The sequence below is a fragment of the Coturnix japonica genome, chromosome 6 (assembly GCF_054131305.1).
Source record: "Coturnix japonica strain WE chromosome 6, WE-NBRP24, whole genome shotgun sequence".
NCBI classification, from domain to species: Eukaryota; Metazoa; Chordata; class Aves; order Galliformes; family Phasianidae; genus Coturnix; species Coturnix japonica.
In genome coordinates this window covers 14,860,440-14,887,556 of record NC_140668.1, presented here as the reverse complement: position 1 = coordinate 14,887,556, position 27,117 = coordinate 14,860,440, and the positions used below count along the sequence as shown (strand labels likewise).

The 27,117-nt window shown below is 39.4% G+C and overlaps 1 long non-coding RNA gene across 4 annotated transcripts; it reads right to left on the bottom strand.

The window, feature by feature from the left end:
* Positions 1 to 25,884, bottom strand: LOC146760341 (uncharacterized). Of its 4 annotated transcripts, XR_014947677.1 has the most exons (5): positions 25,648 to 25,884; positions 20,941 to 21,025; positions 19,423 to 19,643; positions 14,106 to 14,216; positions 12,620 to 13,000 (listed from the first exon to the last, which is right to left on the bottom strand). It is a non-coding gene; the product is annotated as an uncharacterized LOC146760341 (long non-coding RNA). The 4 variants fall into 4 exon arrangements; XR_014947679.1 differs by lacking the exons at positions 12,620 to 13,000; positions 14,106 to 14,216 and adding an exon at positions 1 to 118 and having other exon boundaries at positions 25,648 to 25,873; XR_014947678.1 differs by lacking the exon at positions 14,106 to 14,216 and having other exon boundaries at positions 25,648 to 25,871.
* Between the last annotated feature and the right edge of the window lie 1,233 nt (positions 25,885 to 27,117).

Sequence of the window (27,117 nt, the reverse complement as noted above, 5' to 3'; positions counted from 1 at the left end):
ACGCTCTTCAGAGATGTCCAGGCCACTTTCAGATGTCACACAAATCCAAAGGTCCAGACTTTGAGGCCTTCTCTTGTATCAAACACTTACTGAAACCTGAAGCTTCGTCCCCAAAGGCCTGCACAGATGAATTAAAAACTCAGAATAAGTTTTCAAAGTCTCAAATTTTAATGGCTCACAAGGGGACCTGCAGGAAGGTAGGTTCTACTGTACTTCACTGATGTCATTCCCGATAGGAGCAACAACATCACAAGGGCAACAAACACACTTTGAAAGACTCCAGAAGAGAGTTGTGACCTTAATAATTTGCTTTCAGGCCTTATCTGTTTTGACGAGCTCTGTTCTAGTGACCACTTTGAAGGGTTGCCAAGAGCCAGAGAAGGGAAGAGAACAGGTGCTGCTAACAGAATTCAACTTTAGACTTTGAGCTTTAACAAGCATGACTTTCTCCCAAAATCTGTCAGCTTTGGCAGCTCTCTTAAGAGCTCCTTTCCACATATCCCACATCAAACAGTTTCCCCTACAACCCTGTCACAAGAAGAAAATAGGATTTGTAGTGGTAACAGACAATACAAAAGGTGCTGGAAGAAAGATTAGGGAGAAAGGAGGAAAAGAAATGGTTGAGATAAGAGTGTTCTCCTTCATGGGTTCTCTCATTTTCTTTGGGATGGAAAAAAAAGTCTTTATTTTGAACCCCAACATAAACACTTAAACATAAGCATAAACAAGCTTATGAGCTTGTGATTGCTTCTGAATTCACACGAATACAGCTTGAGTTTCTCAACATTACTAAATCTTCCAAGTGAGAAAGCCTAGAGCATCTGTATTACATACCAAAAGACTATTCACTCTCATTAAGAAATCACTGATTTTTTCTGCCTCCAGATGTGTTTTAAGCTGCTGGGAAGCCTCAGAATTGAGCAGATTAATGCATTCTAAATGTCATTTGACAAAGGGCACTGCTGCCAATGGTTCATTCACACTGTACGGATTTAATTATCTAAATGAAGTACACTCCAAGAAGTGCACGTTGGGCTTTTTTTGTTCTTTGCAGTTGTGTTTTATTGTTGTTTTTTCTGTTATCTTTAAAAACAAAAAAACACTCCACTTCAGTTTGTATTTTTCCATTCTAATTGAAATTAATTTCCCTGGCTGTTTTATTTTTGAAAACACCTGGAACAGGGCTATTATTTCAAAGAGGTAATTATGAAATTAGAAAGATAACTACGATACTTACTTCTTTAATTACGGATATAAATAGGGACTTTAATGCAGAAATTGCTTACAGACATCTTCCTGGATTGCGCTGGAAGAAAACTGCAGAATCTGCTGCTCATCTAATTCCAAGGAGATACGAACCAAGATGAAATGAAGAGGTTGCTATATCTGCTGGAGTTCTGTCTGAAACTCTGACAAGGCCCTTGCCTCTCATCGTTCTGCTTTGGCAACCAGAGCAAAAATTGCTGGTTTTGGTTTTGCCACACAGGAGTGTGCTAAAGGAAGGTGACACTGGTGGTGTTTAAGAGCAGGTGAGATAAGCCCACCCCAGGCACAAAATGGCCACAGTTGGTGTGGGGCTGCCCAAGGCCTTTGGGTCTTCTCCCAGGCCCACAGCACTGTGCATTTGGGTCTCCAGACCAGGAACACCCAGCATAGACCTGAGAGACAGCAGCAACACAGCCAACAATCAGAGCTAAGTGCAGTTATTCACCAGTCCTGTTCAAAGCCCTCTGTTATTTTAGCCGGCCGTAGCAACAGCGATAATTAGGCACTCTTAACACAGCACAGTGCTTTTCAGAAATCAAGGCCCTTTCCTCCTCCACAAGAGCCGTGTCAAGGGGCAGCTTCCACTAGTGCTGGCTGCTGACCCCTCTCTGACATGACTTGATCGTTTGCAGTTATTGATCTCAGCTCTTTTTTCTTCCAAGCCACCTGCCAGGTAATAAAAATCTGCATCAGAATGCAAGGCACACAGGGTGCTGAGAGCCAGCAGCAACATTTGTCTTACAGACCTGGAAACCTGGCAGTGTCGATAGGGGCCAGTTATCACAGCGCTGTGTGATCTTTCTGCTGAGGCTGTAAATAACTTCCATCAGCATCCGAATAGGGACAGAGAGAATCTGCCACATTAACTACAGAAGCGAAGTGCTGCTTTGTCAATGGCAGAAGACACTGTTAAGCAACATAAACAGCGTTGACAAGATCTCTAAAGACTCCCTGAGTTTAAAAGGGAAGGTTTAGGATGCTGAACTTTTGATGCACCATCATTAATCGAGCCTTGCCTTTCTTCTGAATGTGTTTGTATGCATGCCCAATGCAAGCATTTCAAAATGTTTTAATTGAGTCCTATAAGGGTACATGACATTTCACTCCTAGTCTCACTCAGATGGCAAAATTCTGGATCCTTTTGCTCTCCAAAGCACCTCCATATGCCAGTGGAAACAAACAGATCCACTGTTTGAGATAAAAGCATGTGGGCGCTACAGGGATCTGCCTCTTTTCCTACTTACTCTTTCCTCCAGTGTGCAACCCCAGCAAGTGCTTTACATGGCTTTGTACCTGCATTAAACCCCACCTTCCAAAAGCCCACATTGTGCCAATTTTACACTGAAAAGTCAGTGTAGTAAGCCAGCATAATGATGTAATAAAAGTGATGAAGAACTAGAGTTAGTGCCAATGCTTTTGCCAAAGAAGGCTTACAGATCTGACTGACTGCTTTTCCTATTCCCATTCCAGATCTCTAGCCCTGAATGAGCTAAAGTAAGCTGCAAGAGAAGACAGATTCAGTAAAAATTAGGCAGAAAAATAAGGGGGGGGGGAAGGAGAGAAATATAGGCAAACTCACAACAGCTGTTCTTCAGCGTGGCACACAGATTTACACAGATTCAAAGTGTGGAAACCAAAGAAAAACAAAGCGAAGGTCCATGCTTACAGAAGAAACTAGTTAGTCTGGGTCTTTGAGGGACAAACTAGACCATACATTTTACAAGGAAAACCCAAACTCCAAATGCATTTTGCTAATCCTCAGACCTTCAAAGATCTTTCCTGCAGTTCTGCCTGTCTCATCACCTGGAGTCTATTAAACATTGTTCACTGAAGAAACTATTCATCATGAGGGTGAAATTTGCTGAATTTACTAGTGTTTTATGAATCTACAAGAACCACAATCTAGAAGACACATCAGGACACATTTGATCCCATTTTGCTACCTTATATAAATCAGCTGTAAGCTCAAAGGTGGAATGGTTTTGTACAGTCTCTTCATTTTCAGCAAGATACATTGAAAGTAAGCCTGGAATATGAACGTATTTTTATGCCAAGTGTATTGGCTAGCTTTGGGAACTGATAACACACGTACCAGACTTCCATTTCATCTCAATTTCTTTTATAGATAGTGATTAAAGCCTGTTGTAGTTAAAGGGGTTTCTGAATGCACATATAGAATGATTCAGTGGTTTCGCTCAAGTTTTTGGATGACAGTGGTCCATTCTAATACCACTAAGCTCAGGAGGGATGGGGCAGGGGAAGAGGGAAGTAAACTTATATTTAATCTCCATGAGTAACTATCTCTCAGTAATTGTCACTGAAGCATCCCTGGTGGTGTAGACACAGAAGTTGACAAGACAGTGGGCTTTTTCCTTATTAATACATTCAGATCTAGAGGACCTTTTCTTGCTATCCCAATCTAGTCCCTTTAATAAACAGTAAATTATCTGTTTAGAAATAATCTTTGCTTCAGTCTAGTTGTTTAAAGCATTGCATCAGGAGACATATTACTCATCTTCTTACTTCAGATAGATCTACGATGCACAGATAAATGGATGGTCATATATTTAAGGAAGATTTTAAATGCATTTTTTAGTAGATGTCAAAAAGGATAGCATTTTATAACCAAAAAATGAACACTGGAAAAAAACAGAAGCAGACATGCTGAGAAAAGTCCAGTCTGCTGTTTTTGTAGATCACAGAATAATTTGACATAGGTTAGGAAATTTCTTTTAACCACTGTCTGTGCCGCCCTTAAACCTTAATGGAGTACAAAGATTACCTTCCAAAACTTAGGACCGCATATTACTTAAGCTTTTCTGGCCAAGTTTTTTCCCCTTTTCTTCAACGTGATTAGAAATATGAAAAGATTTGAACCACTGGAGCTAAGGACTGAGTTCTCCTTTACACAAAAGTAAAATGAGGCAGAACTCCAAAGAGAACACATCTCCAAAACTGAATAGATTGCACCAAACAATCCTTATCTTGAGGTTATGTTTTCCTACTGAAAAACAATAAAAAAACTCACTTATCTAACAATTTCAAATGGGTAGCTTATGAGATCCAGCACTTTGGGGCCACAGAATATATATATTTTTTAAATGAACTGAATTTATGAAAGTACTTACATTGCATCATTACTCTCAGAGCTAAAATCCTTAACTTAGAATAGAGACTTGAAGCCAGATTTGCTCCTAAAAGCAAGATTTTTCTGGGGAATGTAGTTATTAGTTATCTCCCTGGAAAGTTGCAACTCAGAAAACTTCACTCAATTGCAGCCCTTTCCTGGAAGAAATTAAGCTCCTTATTCATTTTCTTATTTGACTGGAAATTGTCATATCTGAAATTATTCTTCAGAGCCTGCCCAGGAAGGCCACAATGGTAATGGTGCAAAGCCAGGCTGGAATGAGCGCAGCTAAGGCTGCACCCCAGCTCTTCTTTCCATTGTCTCTCTTTAGGGAGATTCAAAACTAATTCTCCAAAATGAGCGTTGCAGACACCTGCTTAAATGGAAGGCACCCAAAGCTCTGCCTCTTGAAGCTGTGATATCATGCAGGAAGGAACCCTCAAGACATCAAGGACTCAAGTCCCTGCCCTGTCCTCCACAGAACCTAAGAGGGGTATCTTTTCTGTATTCTGTTACAGAGGCATGCAATGCCAGTTTTTTTAGTCAAGAATCCTCCCACCATCATCCCCATTGGGAAAAATAAAATAAAATAAAATAAAATAAAATAAAATAAAATAAAATAAAATAAAATAAAATAAAATAAAATAAAATATAAAAAAATCACATATAGCATTAGTGGAGGCCTCTCCACCAAGTACCCAATCCAGAACCAGTAGAAGCAAAAAAAGCACCTTCTCTCCTAGACTTTTTACTCAGATGTAGCAAAGGAGTTTCCTACAGCCTGTCACCTAATGCAGAACTCAGCAATGATGAAGTAACACAAACCAGTATCACCCAAGGATTCTACCTTGTTTATCATACAAGATCTACAAATTCTGCAAATTTAGACCGATTTCAGTAACTGCATCTTCAAAAGCCAAGATGGTACACATACTACACTGTCACATTGTTGCATGACCTCTAACACCCATTGTATTTCAAATTATTTTCCAGCATTACTAATGCTGAAGAGCACATATTTTCAAGTTCTCATTCCCTTTTTCTTTTGAGATACTTTGATGACTCATATTACGAAGTCTTATTACAACACAAGTATGATTCTGCTCTATCAACACTTGCGTTCAAACTGGATCCCCAGTGAATTAAAAGTCATATACTTCACATACAGCTGCAGAGCCTGATACAGCTCCTCTACTGAAAACTGAGTCACTTCCAGATGAGACTTGAAGCCAAGACAGTGTTAGAAGACTCGCTCAGTGTTCTGTGCACACACACACAACCAGACACAAAGCTCTCCCAGTTTCAGCACTATTCTTTTTATAGGCATTTTATAAAATCATTGAGCTTTGTTTTTTTTTAAGTGACATTTCTGACACCAGCAGCCAAGAAAAAAAAATAAAACTGAAGTTAAAGCTGTTGTTCTACATTTAATGTGCTGCATTGTGAGGCAACACGGGTCACACATCTGCATCTGTCACTTTGAAATGCGTCTGGCAGGTCTTGACAAAAAACAAAGATCAATAAGGTAAAAGGCATAGCTGGACATTACAAGCAGTGCTGGCCATCACCGCCTGGTCCCCAGGCTGACAACACTTGTGCACTCTGTGAAATGTCCTAAGTTGCAACAAAGCCTCCTATGCAAGCATGGTTTTTGTTTTAGCTTGGTTTTCTGTCTTTGTTCACTTTTCAAAGCTCATTCTAACATGGTTTCATAACCAAAAAAATAAAAAAGATAAAGTTTCTTGTTTTGTATAATTTGGCTTCCTCAGATTTGCTAATTCTGCTGAATTCTCCTAGTAACTGCCTCACTATGTAGCACGCAGCAGAGGTCTGATACCTTCCCTACTGAGACAAGTAGCATTGCCTTCTCCTTTGGGCTCTCCATACTCTTCCAAATCATTCTGATTGATATAGACCTCGATCCATGCTAATTATGCAGAGCTTCCCTTATAAAGTGTAGTTGCCATAGGAACAGTACCGGGTGAACAGGTGCGTGGAAAGCTGTGATATATTAAATGACAGCTACCCTCTGCCACTGCGATGCAGATTGCCATTCTCAGGGTTTATTTATAGCAGGTAGTAATTAATCTGTGTGAATCTCATTTCATTGAGAAGGAAAAAACAAAAACGCACAGAATCATTAGCAAGATTCCTAATTACATCCATACCTTTGATTCTCAAAATTTTGTTGCCATCAGACGGAGCTGTCATTATGAGAAACTCTAAGCTGTCACCTGTAACAAATACCTTCTTACAGCTACCACATTAAAACTTGCATTAGCGTTGCTGCAGTGGAGCAACAAAATAGTTTTTACCCTTTAAAAAAGTAAAGAAACAAAAAGGAGATATAAGCTTTAGTTGGCTTTTAAATGGAGGCTCCTAATTCTGGAATGGGAATCAAGTGTACAGAAACCTGAATTTAGCCCAGACACCAACTATTTCTGTGCCTGAAGCAAGCCCCTTAACCTCCGTTTCTCAGTCACTGTCTCTCAGGTGTTAGGTGAACTAAGAGCAAACAGTCTGAAAGCACTTCAAAGATGAAAAAAAGACTCGTTATGCTATGAAAGGGATAAGCACTGTAATTTAAATGACTGCATGAAGTAGACTTATCTACCAGGCATACCAGGCATGACTCAGCCTGGTGTCTTAGAGCTGCTTGCGTAAAGTAGATAAGCTTGAGAAGACAAAACTAAACTACATTTTCTGTGGCTGATGAGAACAATGATTCTCATAGCGAGGCAATACTAGCACCAGGTAGAGTACGTGGATCTTGCCTGTGTCTCAGTTTTCATCCTCTTGCTTTCTTATTATTATGTTTATGATCACAGCAAACACTCCAAGAAAATAGAAGTGATAGAAAATGATCACATTCTCAAAACACTCTTCTAAAAGTTTTGTCAGTACACATCTCAGATGAAAACATACAGTGATTCCCAGTCGCTGTTAGTGCCGTTGGAAACATTCTTACAGGCAAGTGTTAGAATCACAGCAGTGTTATGGGATACCCTGCAGAACATTATTCTAGAAATCATGCAAAGGATCCACATCAAGATTTAATTTCAGCTACATTCCAAAACAGCATTTCGTTCGTGGTTCACCAGGTTCATATTAGAACCCTGTAGGCAACAGGTAAACTTGCAGTTCTAAGATAAAGCAAAAAATCACAATGATGTAGCAATTACTCATTTCTTGAATAGACCCAGTTAAATCACAGCATGAAAAATGAAGGCTACATAGGTATATGCCTAACCTGCTGGGAAATCCTCCCATGATAAAATCCTTCTTGAGAATATAAATATTTCACAGAAATGGGTTACACATGGTCTGAACCCTGATATTAATCACTGCCTACTCAGACCATGACCTAGTTTTTAAGCTAAGCACATTCCACCTTTGCAACAGGCTCTACCAAGCTTAGTTCTGATGCTGGATACTACAGGGCAATAGAGAGAACATAACTCCTGCTATTGAGAAACTAAATCCCCTTTTACTGAGTCTTATACTAGACCTGCCTATATTTGATCAAATCCAAGAGATCTGATGAACATGAATTGAAATTCATTAGCAGTGTTTCCACATCATTATAGAAAATGAGGTCTCAGAACAATGGAAATGAGTTACTCTTGCAGACGAGACTGTTTCCACATCCAGGCTTGCGTGCTAAAGCTTTCTTCCAACTGGCCAGGAAGACCCACACCATTCTTAGTCTCAAGCAGATATTGCCCTGTTAGACCAGGCACAGCTGGAGAATGGGATGCTGTAACTTTAACTGCTGCTTGTATCCAGCATGAGTCAGGGACACTGAGCAGCCTGCAGACAGTTTATATGTGCTTTGTACCAGTTAAAATGTTGCTAAACTGGGCAAACCCAAACATATTTCATCCTACTTCACGCAGCAAGAGAGGCCTGAGTATTAATGCAAAACTTTAGTTGGCAGGATATCAAACCTGAACCTCTCAAATCAGCTCATTGCTCAAAAATCCCCATTCAGGCCAATTTTTTTCCTAAGTGTTCCCTGCCTAATTAAAGATCCCAGCCTAATTCACAGGTCAGAATTCCTCATGTTTTCCTACATCTGCCACAGGCCTCAAAAAATGAAAGAACACAGAGGCCAGCTTGGCAATTGGGAGCTCACATCTACTGGATGTTAACATGTAACCTCACAAGTTTCATCAGTTCCTTCAAAATCACTTCTTTTATCCCCAGTACCTGAATTGTCAGCTAGGAGAAGCTGCTGATAGCTTCTGAAGCTTACTGCATTACGTACTTGGTCTTCAAAACCAAAACCACATGGAGAACTGACCTTTGTAAACATGCTTTTTTCACTGTCTCTTCCTGATGCTGCTCCTTTGCTTACTGCACCTCACCATGGAGTCTAGTCCCAGTCAGACTGCAGCTTCCCCCAATAGGACCTCTCTCATTTTTAATCACACAACCACAGAACAGCAATAGTTCATAATGTAGTATATAACAGAGTTATGGTCAATCAAGGACATGGGCAAGAAAAGCACTGAATGGAAAGAGAAAATACTTCATTCTCCCCACCTCTCGCTAAGAGATGTTGGGGGGGAAAAAAAAAAAAAGACAAATTCTTTTACACCCAGGAGCTTGTCTTCTTTTTCCTTCCAACTCTACCCATTAGTTTAATAAAAGACAGTACTTGCTTTGCCTAATAATTATTAGGTCTAATGTCAAGAGAGTTAAGGTCTTAGTTAAACTCTATTTAAGCAGGATTTTAAATTTAAGCATGCAAACTTAGCACTCTTTACTGTGAGAGATCCCTTGTGTGCCCGTGTAAAAGAAGAAGGTGGACTGTATGGGTCACTGCTAGAACTCATTTAGAAATAGCAACCTGGATTATTTTTTTCTCCTCTCCCTTAGCAAAACCAGAAATATTAAAATGCAACACATGATTTCCACTAAGGCATTGGTTTTTACATGAAGCATATCAAGTACTCCATTTTGAACGCCTCTTCAGGGTCTCCCTTCTAAAGAAGCATCATGCAGTTCTAAGCTAAGGACCATATAACAGCCCTCTTCTGCAAATTCACATTCAGCTTGTGATTACTGTGTCACTTTTTCTAGGTGACACGACGTTTCTGCATCCAGAGGACAAGAGGAAAAGTTTTTCTGTTCTGCTAACGCAGGTTCCAAAGGTCTGATTCCTTATGAATCCATAAAAACAATCTCACAAGAGTTAACGCAGAATCAAAACTTATCACAGACTGATTACACCGCTGGGAAAATTGTCAGTAAAGGAAAAAGGGACCCACTATAATAACCCACATTCAAATTCCACTGCATGGCTGAAAAAGAGTCAGCTAGAATGACATCCAAACTAAACTTAGATTTGTGCAATCTGTGGAAAATACGTAATAACCATCAAGGTTTGGGTCCAGCAAACTTCTGGACAATTAAGGAAACCTTTTGTTGTTGTTTTGTTTTTAAATCAACAGGATTAACAACACACAGGAAATGGTCTTTATGAAGAAATCCAAGGCCTGCCTATCCAACTGTCTGTACAATTCATTGTCCGGTTTACTTCATGCTAACTTTGTCTTTCAGCCAAGCCAGCAAAGAGTTTCTCTATAATATTTACAAGAAAGCTTCGTTTCATTTCAGTCCTTTCCCCCAATCCCAAAAGGAAACTTCTCTTTTCTTCATTGAACACACTCCCCTTTTACATTGCTTTGATAATTCCCACTTCATTGGCCTTTGTCAGAACTGTCATCTTTTCACTTCTGGAAAACCTTACTGGGATGTATCTCGGGACATGGCATCAGTGACACTTTAGTGACCACAGAGTTTGCTGTTGAATGAGCCCAATCTGCTGACCCTCAGATTAGAAGTTAGGTACCACAGCAGGTCTCTGCTAGAGTTTCAGAGCAAGCAGCAAAACAGTAAAACATTTGGTAGGGAAAGGAGAGGCATCATGAAATAGCACAAACTTTCAATATATGCAGAGACAGGAGGAAAGCTATCCATTGCAAATATTGTATCATTTCGGTTTATTTTCCAATCAGCCTCATCTTTCTCTTGCTTACCAGATTACTGCAAGGCACGGCTGCAGTTGTCCCAGGGCTCCCAGGCTCTGAAGGCAGCTTTCACTGAAGAGAATGGATTTTCCTCATAAGGATCCTCACCCTGCCTGGAAACTCTCAGTCAAGCATGCTCTGTGTGCCATGCACCCTGAACCAACTAGTTTAGACCATGCTTGTTTAGACAAAGTAAAAGGAAAGATCAGATCAAATTTCACTGGGATGTTTGAAGCCACTGAGGACTGCCAGTCCCACAGATGGCAAGCCTAGAAGAAACACCAGCAGAAAAAATTAAGGGCACAATTATCTCAGAAGATACAATTGTTACAAGGTACGAGTGCACTGTATCCTAAAAATTTATGAAGAAACTTAAATTTATATTTATATTTATATTTATATACATGTATATATATATATACATACATACATGTATATATATATATATATATATATACATGTATATAAATATAAATTTAAGTTTCTTCATAAATATACATACATGTATATAAATATAAATTTAAGTTTCTTCATAAATACATAAAATAGATATTCAAAGAAAAGAGATGAGAATTCAGAGCCATCAGCTGCTATGGGACATCGATAGTCCATTGTGATGCAATTCCTGATCATTTTAGCTAATAAGCCAATAGACTGATCTACCCATGCAATCCCTGCAAACCCAGCTCTGTGCTCAGCAGGCATTTTGCAGAGGATATTGCATCTTTTTTACTGCAGCTTGAAGTAGATCAAAATTCAACCTCAGCAGAGGCACAACCAACAGCTGCTGCTCCCTAGCACAGAAAAAAGCCATTGGAGTGCTTTTCAAAGCTAACCTTCTCAAGCTTGTGCCTGTGACCTGCTCCCCTCTCCATTCTGACCTCACCCAGGAAGCTTGCCTTCCTTGTAGCACATTCATTTTGTCTCTTTTGCATGGGTTGTACAGGCTGCTGTGTTTTCTTTTCCATCCACATCTTCACCCTCATCCTTCCCCCTACCTTTTTTTTTACTTCTTTTTTTATACTGTGCAGGCAAGCTGCCAGCATTAACACTTTGGTTAAGGACTAAGCTCAATCACTGGCCTGTTTCAATACAAATCCCTGAGCTGCTCTCCTGGGGGAAACAGGTTCTTCACTCCCCACTCCTCATTCAGTTTTCCCTCAGGAAACACCCGGCAGGGAACAGGCAGGGACTGGCACTGTACCCCGGAAGGACAGAGGAATAACTGGCTCAGACACTGCCCTCAGACCCAATGCACCTTCGTTCAGTGAGAAATAAGGTAAGCAAATAAAAAAGCAGGGGAGAAGTTTCTCACCGCTTGCCCTACTCTGCTTTTGGGACATGCATCCAAATAGCTCAGAACTGTTCATACAAACACCTCATAGTGTGCACATCTCCATTAAATCAACACAGAAGCTTTTCCAGATAAATCTTCTCTAGAGAACAAACTTGGAAAACACGTGATTCTATTTCTTTCCTCACCTCATTAATTAATGTGGGAGCGTTGTCTGACTCCCACATCCCGATCTGCTGCTGAACTGGTCTCTCTGGGCTGCTCTGCACATTGAGGCTCTTCTCACACATTACCACATGCCTCCTGCTCATCGAGATTCAAGTGCAAAACTCACACATCTATTTTTTTGTCTGTTTACCGATCAAGACGAAGGTATCCTAAATTGACCTTTTCAGGAATTGCTGTCTTTAATACAGTTACTCCTCTAAGAAGCCCAGCCCTACACAACCCTATCAGAGTAGAGAAACAAAACAAAAAAGGGAGAGTGGTGCCCAAGGTTCATGTTCTCCTCCACCTGCATACAAACCATTCTCACTGGATTCTGTCCTTGAAGCAGCTTTTACACCAGCCTGCAGCCCGCTGTCTCTTGGGCAGAGTGCTTGTACTTCCAAACACAAACACCTTCCAGCAGGAGAGCAACTCTCAGCAGTTCTCCTCTACTCTTGTTGTCTCAAGCATAGCAACCTTGTTTAGTACGACTGAATATTAAGACAGTCTTAAAAACATGTTCTTATCTTCCTCCTTGCCCCACAATTGCTTCTAACTAATGTCTTCACTGATGTAGCAAAGTTATAAGCAATTAGTAAGTTCTAAATAAGGTGATTTGGCTTGCTGCAGGTTTTTGTTCTGAATTTAAAACTTAAGCATTTTTTCAGTGCCAGCCCATTGCCTCCAACAGTCAAGACAAACAACCAAGGAGCGAGTTTTAGGACTGAGTCTCCCCTCACCTTAAGAATTCTAATCCACACCTTTTCACAGCACCCAGGTATACCTTGCCAGTGCCTGATCATTCCAGGTCACTCAAACCCTAGCTAGTGTGCGCACAACTCACCAAGGCAGACTGCTGGCTTCTTGCCCCCTCAAATCATCTTCCCAGCTCCAAGGCAGTCACAGGACACACTCAAGATGTGTTTCATGAATAAACTTGTTTGGAGTCACAATGCCCAAACAGGTCACAGAATTAGTCCAAGAAATAAACTGATGTGGGGCAGAGGGAGTGACGTCTTCTTTTTCACCCAGGTCATCTCAAGAGTCAGCTTTCCAGCACAGACCTGCAAACTGCAGCACAAGGCACCTGAACCACATGCCAGCTTTCTCCCTGAGGAAAATAGATAGCAGAGCCAATCCGACTCCTTCAGAGAAGAGCAGCTAGTCAGACAGAAGGACAGAAGGGACTACTAAAAGCTGAGCCAATCCAGCAATAGGAAGCCAAGTCAAATCCATAAAGATATGTCCTTGGTTTTGGATTTTGGCTTGTTTTAAGGATTTTTCTCAGTGGTGTTCATGTTTGGTGAACTTTTTGTTGCTGTTGTTCTTGTGTTTTGTTTTTTAAAGATAGTGTTCTTGAAGAGTTAAACTCACTCAAGTTCATTTTACAATGAAATCGGAATGTTTTAGATGGAAACAACCTCTTATAAGTGTAATCCTATATTCCTAATAAGCAGAATTAACAGTTCTAGGACCACTGTTCTCTCACACACTGTAATGGAGAGCATTATACCAGCAATGGACCATCTGGAACAACAGGCAGGGAGAGCCTTGGAGGATCAGAATGGATAACCATTTGCAGACTACATGGTTTTGGGGGAGTGAGACTTTAATAGCAGAGTGCAAGCATCTGTTTTCCCAGATACATGATCTGATTTGAACCATGACTCTTTGATACTGGTACCTACTGTTTTACTAGAGCCAAGTGGCTCTAAACAATGTCTATTCAGTTACTGCTAGAGAGAAATAAACAAATTAACAAGCTTATTTTCAATAAAGTTTAGAATTGGAAGAAGAATCTACTTATGTTGTGTAAATCTCCAGCTAGAAATTAAAATATCTGGACTTGGTTTAATTACATTTTGAATGTGGCCCCCAATAGGACTCTGTAACCTTTAGGGTTTAATAACTTCAGCTCATTTAATGTCCTTTCATTACATTACTGTAGCAATCCAAGAGTAAGGTTTGAAAACTAAAACTCTGTGCTTCCTCCTGGGCTTTCCCATATGTTCACCATCTTTAGCTTAGACTCCCAGGATACTCACGCCAAGTCTTACAAAATTGCCTTAGCAGAACAGAAAAATATCTTCTTTCACTTTATTCTATATACTTATTCTTTGTAGAGGAAGGAAAGGGGAAAAAAAGTTTGCCAAGCAATGCTCTGCTGAGTACCTACAGAAGATCCTGCCTAACTTCATGGAGAAAATCCAGGCAGCTCTCCTCATCCAGCCCCAGGAATAGGTCAGATAGCAAGGTACAGGCCCAAGACTGGCTGCTATGTTATGACCTGTTAAAAGACAGATTGCCCAACTTAAAACCTGCCACTAATAACCATGAATTTGAAAAACTCTGGATGAAGAGTGATAGAATTAACCAGACTGGAAGAGGCTTTTGGAGGTTGCATAATCCAACCATGCTCAAAACAGGGCTAACTTGCCCTAGTTGTAACAGCAAAGGACCCATTTGACAAAGTCTCCTACAGCACCTCCACTTCTCTCCTATGCATTATGTCAAATGAAGTGTTTTAGAATGTGGTTCTTGTGCTGACAGGCAGAATTAAAACATCTGGAGACTACATTTTCACATTTATGAACTCTAATGTCAAGGCAAAAATCATACTGGTGTGCAGGAAAGCAGAACCACAGAAATGCAGAGCGGGAGGCCAGTAGATGGGAAGCACCTCACTGCAGGAACCACTCTGTGCTGACACCACAGGTGGGATGCACATCACTGAGCTTCAGAGCTGATGACTGTGATACAAACATCTACTCTCCCTCCATAATCAGTGGAAAGAAATAAACCTCTCAGGCACAATTAATCTGACCTATTTAAGTGTTGCTTTAAGATAGCAGGAATTGCACTCGAGAATCTACTGACTGTCCTGATGTGATCTCCACTGACTCTAAAGAGACATAGTTGTAAGGAGATGAATCCTACCCAGTGATTGCTTTTACTCACAGCAAACCTTAAAATAGAAATAATGTGCATATGTGAACAAAGCAGGGGTGGAATATACCTTTCAAAGCCAATACCACTCAATGGAGACTGTAAAAGGATAGCGTTTCTCTTACAGTGAATAGATACAAATCTGTACAAAAGACTATCTAAAAATACATAGACATACACTTATAAGTGTTTCTCAGAGTTCCTTTCAACTACAATTTCTGCATCTCCAGGCAGCTGTCCCCCTTCATTAACAAGTGCGAATACATATCGAGATGCCTCTGACTCCACAAACAAACTGAATTCATGCTTTTACTTTACAGGGTGCTTTAAGAAAAAATATATATGTGTATATATATATATATTTTTTTAATGACACTTCATTAATTTTTTTTCCTAAATCCTGTTCATAATAAACTAATTTCTCATGGCCCAATAACAGTGTGGATAGGAGGATGTTCTCTCCATGGATTAACATCAGGACTGTAAGTCCCAGTGCCACAATTTGGCCATGCCCACACAGACAAGTACTCTTCCCTCATTTGCCACTAAGGAAAGATTAGGACATCGTTTAATTTCTAGACTGTTCTAAATCCAGAACTGCTAGAAACAGAAAAGACCAAGATTCTTTTGATTCAGAGCTACTAGATATTGGAAAACACTGTGAAATTAATGCAACAGATGGCTCTGAACAAAGACAACTGTTAAATCCAGGTATTATACACATATAGAGCACTTATACTTGAGTGCATAAAATAGCCACTAGGGCAATTACCATTTAAAACCATAAGGCAATGTTATAACAGAAGTCTAGTGTTGAACATCCTCTAAATATTATGGATATAAGTTAAGGTTTTAAGCCTGATACCTACTCCACTACAAAATGAACGTGAAAACTGCAGCACCAGACTATAATCCGACGTAGGTTTAATCAAGACTGAAATTTGTCACTACAGACCTACATTTAATTTAACAAATACATAGGTGAAACATCTGTGAATCTACCACGGCAAGTTTCAACTTGATGTTATGCGCCCCATGTTTAACACAGGCCAAAAAGACAAAGCTCTGATGATGGAAAGCCTCAAATCAGGAACAAACAGCTCCAGATTTGTATGGCTTTGTACTGCTGCCACAGCACCCATATATGTCATTTATGTATACAAATCCACTCATACACACTGCTGAGCTATTACCAAATCTTGAAAGGAATTTCCCAGCTGCACAAAAATGAACTACCACTTGGGCTAGCAAATGAATTTGTATGTGCAGCAATAACATCTGATTGATGTCACTGTCACATTCTCTTTAGTTTCAGAGAATTTGATAACCCCATCAGATACTGCTGCTGTGAGGAGAATCCCTATTTGTTAATCCAAATGGCATCTGTTACTGGAAAAAAGTAGAGACATCATTCCTCAAAGATGCAGTTCATATACTGTTGTTCATATATTCCCAGCTAGACATGATTTCAAGTACTCTGAAGATTAAAGAGGAGCTGTTTTGTGTTTCAATTAAGAAACAATTTGAATCAAACAATCAGCTTGCCTTCTCCTAAGGAATTATATTCTCGGTACATATATTTATGCCTACACAAATTACCTTTTGTGCATTCTCCTGAGTGTGTGTGGCATGTAGCTGTGTGTTGAGCTGCCCAGTGGGTGCTGGCAGACACCACACCTCTGTACTCATATCTGGGAGGAAGACGTACCAGCAACTGCCCCTAAGAAGTGTATTTATTGATGCTTGTACGCAACTATGTCATGATGACCCATCGCTTCAGTTTTTCCTTCTGATCTCTTCCCCTCCCCTGCAAATCTCTGCTGAAGGCATAACAGTCCTTGAAGTATAGTTTTAAAGCAGATAAATGATTTCATTTAGGACTCGCCATAGATCCCTTTTTGTACCCAAGCTATCAAGACCAGACACTATCCTCTTCAATTCTGCTAAAAGAGCAGAATGATACAAGTACAAGAACAGAGGTAAAAGTTGAATATGACAAGATTCATGTTATAGTCAGACATCAATTATATTACAAAAGCATTTTCATTTGTGTCTCTAACAGCTCTAGAAATAAACAAAAGGAAGGCACATATGATTTAAAAGTTACATCCGATTTTTAAAAGCCTGCTTTAAAAGTTCTGATTCCTATAACATATGTAAGAGCATTGAAAGTGGAAGAAGCACATGACTCTAAATAAGTACACGAAGATTTAATGCAATACAGGGTAGGCAGTGTAACTGCCATTAGTGAAGTTGCAAGAGCAATTGACCTTATAGGACAATGATATTTTAAGTGTCTATAAACTGGTAGTAAAGATGTTTCAACATTAAGTGCCCATATAAGACTTCAATAATGTTTGCGGGGTTTTTTTTGAGTACTTCATGTTTTACTACACTGCATTTCTGGTAATAACAGAGCAAGTAAAACACAGCTTAAGATTTATAGCTTAAGATGGTCAAGAAATAAAGTCAAAGTTTTCTTTAAACGTAAATTATTTCTGCTCTCAAAAAATAACCTTAAATATCCATTGTTCACTATGCTCTCAATAAAGCAGTCTTTAATGAGACACTAAAATTTGTTTGTGGAGACTTGTTTTGTAACAGCACTGAGGACAAATCTATTCTAGCGTCATGTACAACCGTAACAGTGTTCCCTTTAACTTATCATCTTACATTACATTTTTAAATTAGAAAGACCAGATTATCTTTAACTAGCTAGTCAGCTGCAGCTGATGCGCTGAGGACCCCACAACTTCAGGTTTCTCACTCATATTGTGAGAATGGCTCTTCCTTACAGTTTCAAGCACCCAGGACTGACGAATGAAAACCTAACATGATGCACTCTGCCACAGCTACTGAATGAAATCTTGAGTGTGCAAAGCATCTGACCCAAAGCCCAGATGTAGACATGAGAGGCATGCAAAGCGTTTCCATTCAGAAATGAGCATAACAAAGCAACTTTGATTTCCCATGAATCTGACGTCCAGGATGATCAGAAGGGTGAGCGAGCACAGTGATTTTCAACCTGAGATCCATCATCCAGAGACACTGAGCCTGTTGGCCCAAGCCCCATCATCAACTAATGCAATGTGGGACTCTTACAGATGCCATGAATTCTGCAGGTTTCATTAAATGCCAGCAACTGACCAAAACATTCATAGGACTGCTCGTAAGTGTGGAATTTTGAAAGGCACGAGTTTCCCAGCCAATCAGACTAGTTTTCATATCTCCTGAGCATTATGTACCAGCATTTCCTATTTCCCTCTGATATTTTTATAATAGAAATTTATTACAAGAATTTAAATTAGCATCAACAAGATTAGTTAAGAGGTTTGTGACTTTACTAGTTTCTAGAGCATCCCCCTCATGTGATTTGACACGTGGCTGAAATTGGTTAAATTAAGTCAATGAAAAAGGGCTTGCATTACATATTTTGTTCAATTGCATCTATGCAGATTCACAAATTCTTCTTGCTTATAAAATGAAAGAGTCTGAAGTTAAATTGGATTTTATGTCATTTCCTTTAGGTTCTGCCCATAGGTTAGTACAGTGAGGTTACAAGAGTGTTCATGAAGAGCAAAACTGCTTTCCAGTTATGATTCTATGAGACTGGGCTCTTCCTACCTCCTCTCTTCACAGCAACAATGTGAAATTTAATTTAATCTATTTCAGAACTGCAAAGACAAGTACTTTTTTAGCAAAGCATAAGAGGGTTATCACTTTGAAGAACCACATTAGGCACTATAGTTCAGTCTTACACAAGAGATTAATTGACATGTGCTGTAGATTAATCAGAATAAGGCTTTTCATTATGAGTGGCCAAACATAACCAAATCACTTTGGAAGCAAATTACTGACTTGCCTAGAAATATATATGCAACAATTGCAAGTTTATTATTGCTGCTTGATGAAATGAAACAGCCTTTCAAAAACATTTACCTTGATTCTACATGAACCTCCTCTCACCTGCAGAATGCCTACATTAAAACTAAAACTAATCAAAAGCTACTCCACACTCAACAGAGTACTAAGTTGTCAAGCACAACTGGCATTCTCCTCTCAACAGCAGTGCTTGAGTCAAATTTCTGGCTGAAAAGGCTGCATCCTTTCATATACATCCAGTTGATAAACTGTGTTCTACAAAGAGAAGTTTAATGAACAGGAAGAAAAGAAATGGAAATAGGAAAAAGAAACCACAGTTCTCCTTTTGTAGTATAGCCTTGTAACAAATAGTGCAGCGAAGAATATAGAAATTCTGATCTTTTGTCACCTGTCAAGGAATCCAAAGGAGGCAATACATGTTGTTGACACTGTGAAACCCAAACTTTTTCATCTGACTCTCACACCCACTTTGCCCATTTTCCATTTGTTTTTAAATAAGATCTGGAAAAAGCCCATAGAGCTACCACAGACTAAGAGCACAATTTAGGGCTGTAACACAACAGAAAGCACAACTACAACAGCAGAGGAGCAAGATCACAGGCTGCAACAAGTGAGGATTTGCTCAAACACAGCAGACACAGAAATAAAGAAAAGTAGCTACTTACTTTGAGAAGGCCTCAGGTATACAGGAATCTCCAACAAGATATCCTCACCTTCACCACCAACCCTCAAATGAGGTGTTGGAAAGGGTAGATCTTGGCTCCAGCCCTTCCAATCACTCAGACACATTACATGCACTTAAGCTCCCCTGGGTAGGCCCTGCCTTCCCACCAGGAGCTCCGTCACTGGTGCAGGCTGTGACTCAGCAGTTCTGCTTCAAGAGTATCTATGGGGAATGAAATAGAGAGAAACTTACCAACCACTGCACCGTGAAATTCCACAACATGAAGAGTATTTTCCTGAGTGCCACACCACAAAAGAAAAACCTTCATACACGTGTCCCATTTTTTCATAGGCTATTACTTTTGTTACATGCTTCACCCACCAGAAGGCAAGTTCTAGTTCAAATTCATTTTGATTCAAGTTTAATTAGCATCCTTTTCATGGAAAATTATCCTGTGTAACTGCTGACATGTCAGTGCATCACATACTTGTTGATCTTTGTTTGGAAGCGGAGAAAATACATTTTTATGGCATTTCAAAAGAAAAGTACATCCACGTGGAAAAAAAAAAAATCACACACTTGACTATAAAACACAAAAGAACTTCACGTGTACCAAAGCAGCAGCATCTGTACACTCAGCCCAGAAAATAATGTTTCTTTCCTGTGTAAAGTGCAAGTTTCTAGCACAAATTTACTTGGTGCAATTTTGTTCTGGAAAAAAAAAAAAAAAATGTTAAAAACTGTTTGGATACACAGTGAAATCAGATGCAGTACATCTTTATTTTTAATGGAATAATAATTGTACCCAAATTTCATATTCAGCCTTTGAAACATTTACCAGGGAAAAAAAAAAAAACAAAGGAGTGCTGTGAAGGTTTTTTCAGCATGACTCATATTGCTGTCATAAGAGTAAAAAAGTTTGAATTGATTTTGGTTGTATTGTTTCTTTATCTATAGCAATTGTCTGTCCTCTACTATCTATCTGGCCACCTACTACTTGTGTCAAACAAAGAGATCATCTAGCAAGTGACCCCTGACTTTGATTAGGACACTGATTGCACTATTACCTGATTGCATATTTGTATTCCTTGTAAAAGAGTCTGAACTACAAGAAGAAAGTATCTAAGCTCAATTTTGAATGAAATATTTTTGTTTTTTTTTTGCAATAGATTCACCTCTCCTAGCACCTATATCACACCATCTTCTAGAAGTAAACAAGTGTAAGCCTTAAGTGAGATCTGATTTTGTCACTTATCATCTAGACACAAATGGACACAGAGCAGTCTTGTAAATAAACTTACAGATAAACAGGAAAAGGGCCAAGACCAAAGATTTCAAAACAAGGTTTATATGAATAACGTGTTCTCTCTATGAACTCTGTTTGACAGTGGATTGTGCACATATGGGTTTTCCAGGGCATAGGACAGGATATGTCAGTCAGAATAAGGTCATGAGCCCAAATGCTGACAGCTACATTGCATGTGGAACACAAAGCTCAAATGCCAAGACTGGGACTCACCTTCTGGCATAAACCACCCACGAATCCCAGAGCCAGCAACTACCAGCAACTCATGAGAAATGAAGCTTGCCAGCACGGGTACAACCTGGAAAACAAATCAAGGACTGATTGGCCAGAAATTTATTCCCACGTAAGGAGTATGTTATTTGATTTCCATGCCATTGTTCTTCTTTTCAGAGGAGAAGCTGAGTTATTCAAGCTCAGTTTCTCTTTGTACTTATTCAGTTCATTAGTTAATGAAGGCTTCCTTATATTAGTTAAATTCAGCCACCATTCATCTACCTGTTCCAGAGTTCACAACAGATGCCCTCTGGCACTTCACAAAGACCAGAATCTGCCTCAAAACAGGAATAACATATCTTATGAAAATGGAGATGCTATTGTTCATATGCTTTACCCCTGACCTATTTCCTCTGCACTCACAGGGCTGACCTGTTCTCTATAATTTTATACTGACTAAAGCAGTAAAAGGCTGAAGTTTATTGTAATATTCCATCAGTCTTTGTTTAGCCAGAAAGGAGGAAACTGCATTCAATCTGTTTGGGTTCTTACTGAATAGTGAAGAGCTCTGTACTCATCCAAAAGCTGCAGGTTCCTCTTCCTCACTAGCAAACACTGATAGTCAGTTCCCTTCCTCAGGTCTTTTAATCCCTATTCTGCTACTACACACACCAGCTTCATTTATACCCCTACAGGTCACCTTCAGCTCTTCTCTTTCAGTCTTAATTAAAGCAAGTGGGTGCTGCCTACCTGTAAATCTTTCCCAGACTCAAAGCTGCTTCTTCTTCTCTTATTTTAGAGATGCTGATGCACACATTTTCATACTCCCAAACTGACTATCCTTGCTGGCAATCCTAACTCATTGTTTAACAGTTTGTACGGAGCAAACTCTGAATAACGCACTGATGTGTCAATTATGTGGGGTGGCCACAAACTGCTTGCTGACATTCTTGGCAGTGCCAACACACTGCCTGCCTCTTAGCTAACTTAAGTGCTGCTGATTGTTAAAAACTCCACACTGACACCATGAAATGTGGGAAAAGGTACAGAGCTGTGGACACCCCCTCACTGTGGGAGCAAAGGGGAGCCCTGCTGGTGGAGTCTTACTGATATTCAATCCCCACAAAAAAACAGAGCTTATTCCTACTCAGAATGTAACTGATCCAAGGCTTTGCAAACTTCCTACTTAAAGATTAGAGACTGCCTGACTCTAACATGGGCCATCCCAACCGTCTCAGTGAATAAATGGTGCTGATTATGGATCAAAGTCTGGTAACTCAGCTTTTCCATCAGCAAACCCACAGAGGGCTGCTTTCAGTCACCTTTCTGACCAGGGTGTAGGATTGTGCACCAGAAAGTTACCACGTCACTCACTTTCCGTGCTTGAATGTGAACTTCAGGATTCTGCCTTAAATATCCCCAGCTTAGGCATAACCCACTGCTCACTTGTTTTGAGAGCTTCTCTCCTGATTTGCTCAACACAGCAGACATAGTTATTTCCTAATTGCAGACAAGCTCCAGATGTAGGTCAGGGAGTATTTAGCTAGAGGAGGCTAATAAAACAAGTCCCCAAGTGATGGGCTTGTCTTTGTTTCCCTGACATTGCTTACTTTTGAACATCAGAGACTACGAGACTGTTTTGGTACAGGAAGTATGTTATGGCTGATGTAGCATAACAAATACTAGCTCTACATCCTTCTATTTAGGCTTCAATAATGTCAGAGGGCAGAAGTGACAATCAATGTATTTTGCATTCAGCAGAGATGACAGGCAGCTAAGAGCAATGGACAGACACAACATGGCAGAACAGAAGGTACTTGCCTGGAATAAATATCGTCTTTGCTCCAGGCCTTCAAGAAATAACATTTCCGGTTTAGATTAATTTGTAATGCACAATGTATGATTGCAGACCTTGCTTTTGTACACAGACCTGGCCTTAAACATTGTTTGAACTGGTGCTGTCAGTCCTTTCTTGATCATTAAATTTATTTCCTAAAACTTAAGAAGCGTAAATGAAAGGCAGCTTCTGAAAAACAGTATTCAACATTTTTATGGAAAGTAGGTTTCTGGCTCTGCTCTTACTAATGCACCCTTCAATCATAAATAATAAAACTGGTGAGTTCTATCTCTTTTTCAGAAAAGTTAGACGGAACTATCACCCAGTGTATACAAAATAGGGCTTCAAAGACACCCGCTCTGCAACATAATAGAAGAAATGGTGCTGAATGATGGATGGGAATCAGTTAAACTGATTTCTGGGACACGTTGTGCATTAATAAATCAGAGGCTGTGTGTTCACTGAAAGAAGCGTAGGAGGCACATTAAGAACTTTTACGGGAGTAAAGAAAAAAAAAGTTAACACTGTATTTCAAAGGAACCTACAGGAGGATTAGTACTAAAATCTTTTTATGAGCACTAATTCTGAGCACTTACATGAAGATCAAGAAAATAGTCAGCTCCACAGGAAATCCTGGAAGTTAATTTTTTTAGAAGACACTGCCGCATTTCACTGCATTTAATGACAACCATGCGCTATTTCTGAAGCGCTCTTGCCCAGCTCACAGCAAAGGTATTAGTTCCAACACTGATTGCTAATTCTAACACTACAAAAACACCTTCCTGCTTAGCAAGAACACAGCTTCAGAAACCAAGAGAAAAGCACTGAAACTAGAATCAAATATACACCATCATGGATCCCAAGAAGTGCCCGCTGCAACACTATATTGTGAGCAGAGAGAGAAGCCTACAAGTCCTCGTGACTTGAGTCTGCAGACAACCTCAGTGCTATCTTATCTTCACCTTCCAAGTGGCTGGCTGAACTACATTTAAAAAGGAGGAAGAAAAAAAAAGAAATAAAACTCCTCCCAACCTGAACCAAAGATTGACTCCTTGCAGCTCCCAGGGACACAGAACTTGTGTAGGCAGAGAAATTTCACCGGAAAAAGGAAAAAAAACAGATATTTTGTCTTATTCATTTACAGAACGACCCTGCTGCTAATAGCACATTGAGGGTGCTGTTAGAGGCTACAGAGCAAAATGATTAAGACAACCATAGAACAGCTATATGCTAGGGAAACAACATTTCAGTTAATAAGACAAGATGGTGCAGAAGTCTGTGAACACAGAACCACTCTTCTGTCAATAAACTCTTACCCTGTTTTCCTACTTTATTCAATTACAGACTCTTAGAATAGATGTACCACCATATAGTGGGCTTATATACCATTCAGTTAAGGTAACCTAACCATAAATACTTCCATGATTTCAGTAAATTGGAAAAAAAAACACGGTAAGTGAATACAAAATATGTCCTTCATTTACTGTCATTGTAATATAGTAGAGCTACAACACAATCTTCATTTAGGCAGCTCTAGGTACTAGACCACTTTCAGCAATGGACATGTTATAGCACAAAGAAACACGGGTTTCTTGAAAGCACTCTTGCATCAAAAGCTTAGCATTGTTATGGTGTGTGCATTTTAATGGAGTGGATTGTGTTGTGTGTTCATCCTACAGCTCATAGGAGACACATTTTCTAGAAAGCTAGAGGTTAGACAGCATTCTTAAGATGAAGAGCAGGCTGTTATGAGAAAACATAAAAACATGATTTGAGACAACTAAACTAGAAATTTAGAAATATATTGTAAGGCTTATAAATAATTGAAAAGAGAATGTTCCAAAGTTTTGATGTGTCATAAAAGCTTAGTTTAGAAGGTGATGAAATTATTTCAATTAAACAGAACAAATGTCAGCCGTGAATGCCTAAGCATTTTAATGTATTCATCCTGTAAAAGTACGGTGCATGCTGAGGCACGGAGGTGGTAGGGGCTCGCACAAAGGCAAGTTATTTGTGAATATAATTTGGACTGTACAAGAAATACGTTCCCAGACTGAGGAAGAGTTTCTCAATACAAAATCTGTAAAAGCTCCAGTGTTGCAGTAGAAAACACTGACTTCAGAATGACAATATACAAAGATGAGGATGCAAATGGTCCAAAGCTACCGAAACAGTTTGGTCATAGCAACAGAAAAAAAAACTTCTTTAACTTGATCCTAATGCATATAAAACAGTTTTGGAACAGACTGATTCCATCGTCTTAAATGGTAGCACTCCCCACCCTGTAAAGGATACAATATTTCATCTAACATAGGAGAAATATCTAAGTACCTAGTCAGTCCAAAGACAACATTCCCCTCAAGCAAAAACATGAACAAGGCAAAGAAGCTACGCACAAACAAATACAGTGGGTAAACCTGGTACTCAGATTATTTCCCTTTAAGAAAAAGTGACCAGAGAAAGAAAATAATCAGAAGGCAACAAGCTTTAAAGTAAACAAAAACAACCTGCTGCTTGGGCACTTCAGAAACTATCAACTGTAGGACCCCAAAAGCACTTCAGAATACAGCTGGTTTTGATACCATTTCTTCTTCTTTGAGCCTGATTCCCTCAACCAACCATATCATTGAACTTGATACCAGATTTATCATATTTGCTAAATAGTGAGCATACATTACATACAGGTGAGTAAACAACCTGTGATGGTGCCCAATACTCCAACCTGTGGAATCCAGAGATCCCAAGCTACAGACTGTGTCATATGCATGTATTCAGTATGCTGATGTACAATGTGCATTGTTAGTTATGATACATTTTCAATTTGGCTGCATCTAACAGCAGCACCATGGACTCAGCTGATGTTATATTACCTGTAGATGAAGGTCTTAGGAAGGTGGCTTTGTCACATTGTAGAGTGAGAACCAAAATCAGTACTTCAGGAAAGGTCTCTTTCAGGCAACTTCGTATTCTTACACATCTTCCTGTAGGAGAGCAAATAAATGGATGATACTTGTAGCTGCTCACAGCAGTTCCTAAACACCTAAGAACAAATGGATTTGAGTTATGACAATCATATCAAACCGACAAACATACAGAAAAATATAATACAAGCTCGAAGCACTAAAGAAGAGTGTTTATTACTGGTATTTAGCTTCTGCCAGTATCTTCCAGTCATTCTATCCAGCCAAAAACCAAAGCTTCCAGATCATACAAATAAAACCTGATTCCTTTGCTCCACAGTAATAATAATGTACTGGACTATATTTCATAGAACTTATTTGTGTCCTGCGAAACAGACTTTTCCATGACTGCCTGTTGTTAATAACCTCTCATGGGCTCACGGGAAACCTCAGTTTATGGCACAGCGGGAGAAATGTCTCCAAATAACAGTTTCATTTTAAACTTCTTTGGCAATCCAGCCAGGTGCACCAACCTCACTAAGGAACAGGGATAGAGTTCCATCTAAGAGACTGTCAGATGAGTGGTAACTCACAAAGCCAAGGAAAATGGGTATTTGGTAGGTAAAATCAGGCCTGTTGGAGACTTCACATGGGACAACTGGAAATATCAAAGGCTTGCTGAAGTGCAAGACTGAGCACAGCAAACTGAGAACAGACTACAGTAATAGCACTTAGGGAATGGTGGAAGCTGTTACACAATCATTACAAACAGAAAGAAGGCAAAACACTGCAGGTATTCAGCAATTTGTAAGAAACAGCAGCCTCTGACAGGGTGTGAGCTATGTAGACAAAGAATGATTATGGATCTTCAGGCTACAAATGAAATTCATTCCTAGGATTCAAGTGGAGAGCAAGCCAAACTTTTGTGAAGAAAACTAGGAGGGGGTCTCTTCATCACACAGAGAGAGGAACAAATGGTGATACTTAAAAAAAAAAAAAAAAGTCATGAGAAGCATAGAAAAGGGGGGAAAAATCTTTCAATAATAATAGATGAGTCCAGAATAATCAAATGAAACACTTGGAAAATTTAGATATATGCAGCCATAAGCATAAAGCATAAGCATAAAACTACTTAAATCTGCTTTTAATTTCTATTGTAATTTTTATCTGCCCAAAATGGCTATTAGAGTTTGCTGAACAGCACAGTCATTGATATGTTGATACATGATTACACAAGGCACAATGTCACATTTGGCAATCCAAATCCTAATTAATGAACAGTCCTTGAAATAATACTAACTCGAATGATCAAAATTTAAAGTGATGAGCTTGCAGAAGGAAGCAGCATCCCATGATTTCTTTTCCACTGAACCATGAGATCTACAGGAACAAAATAGAAAATGAAAAATAAGGTTTTATGCAATCAAATTAAAGACAAAA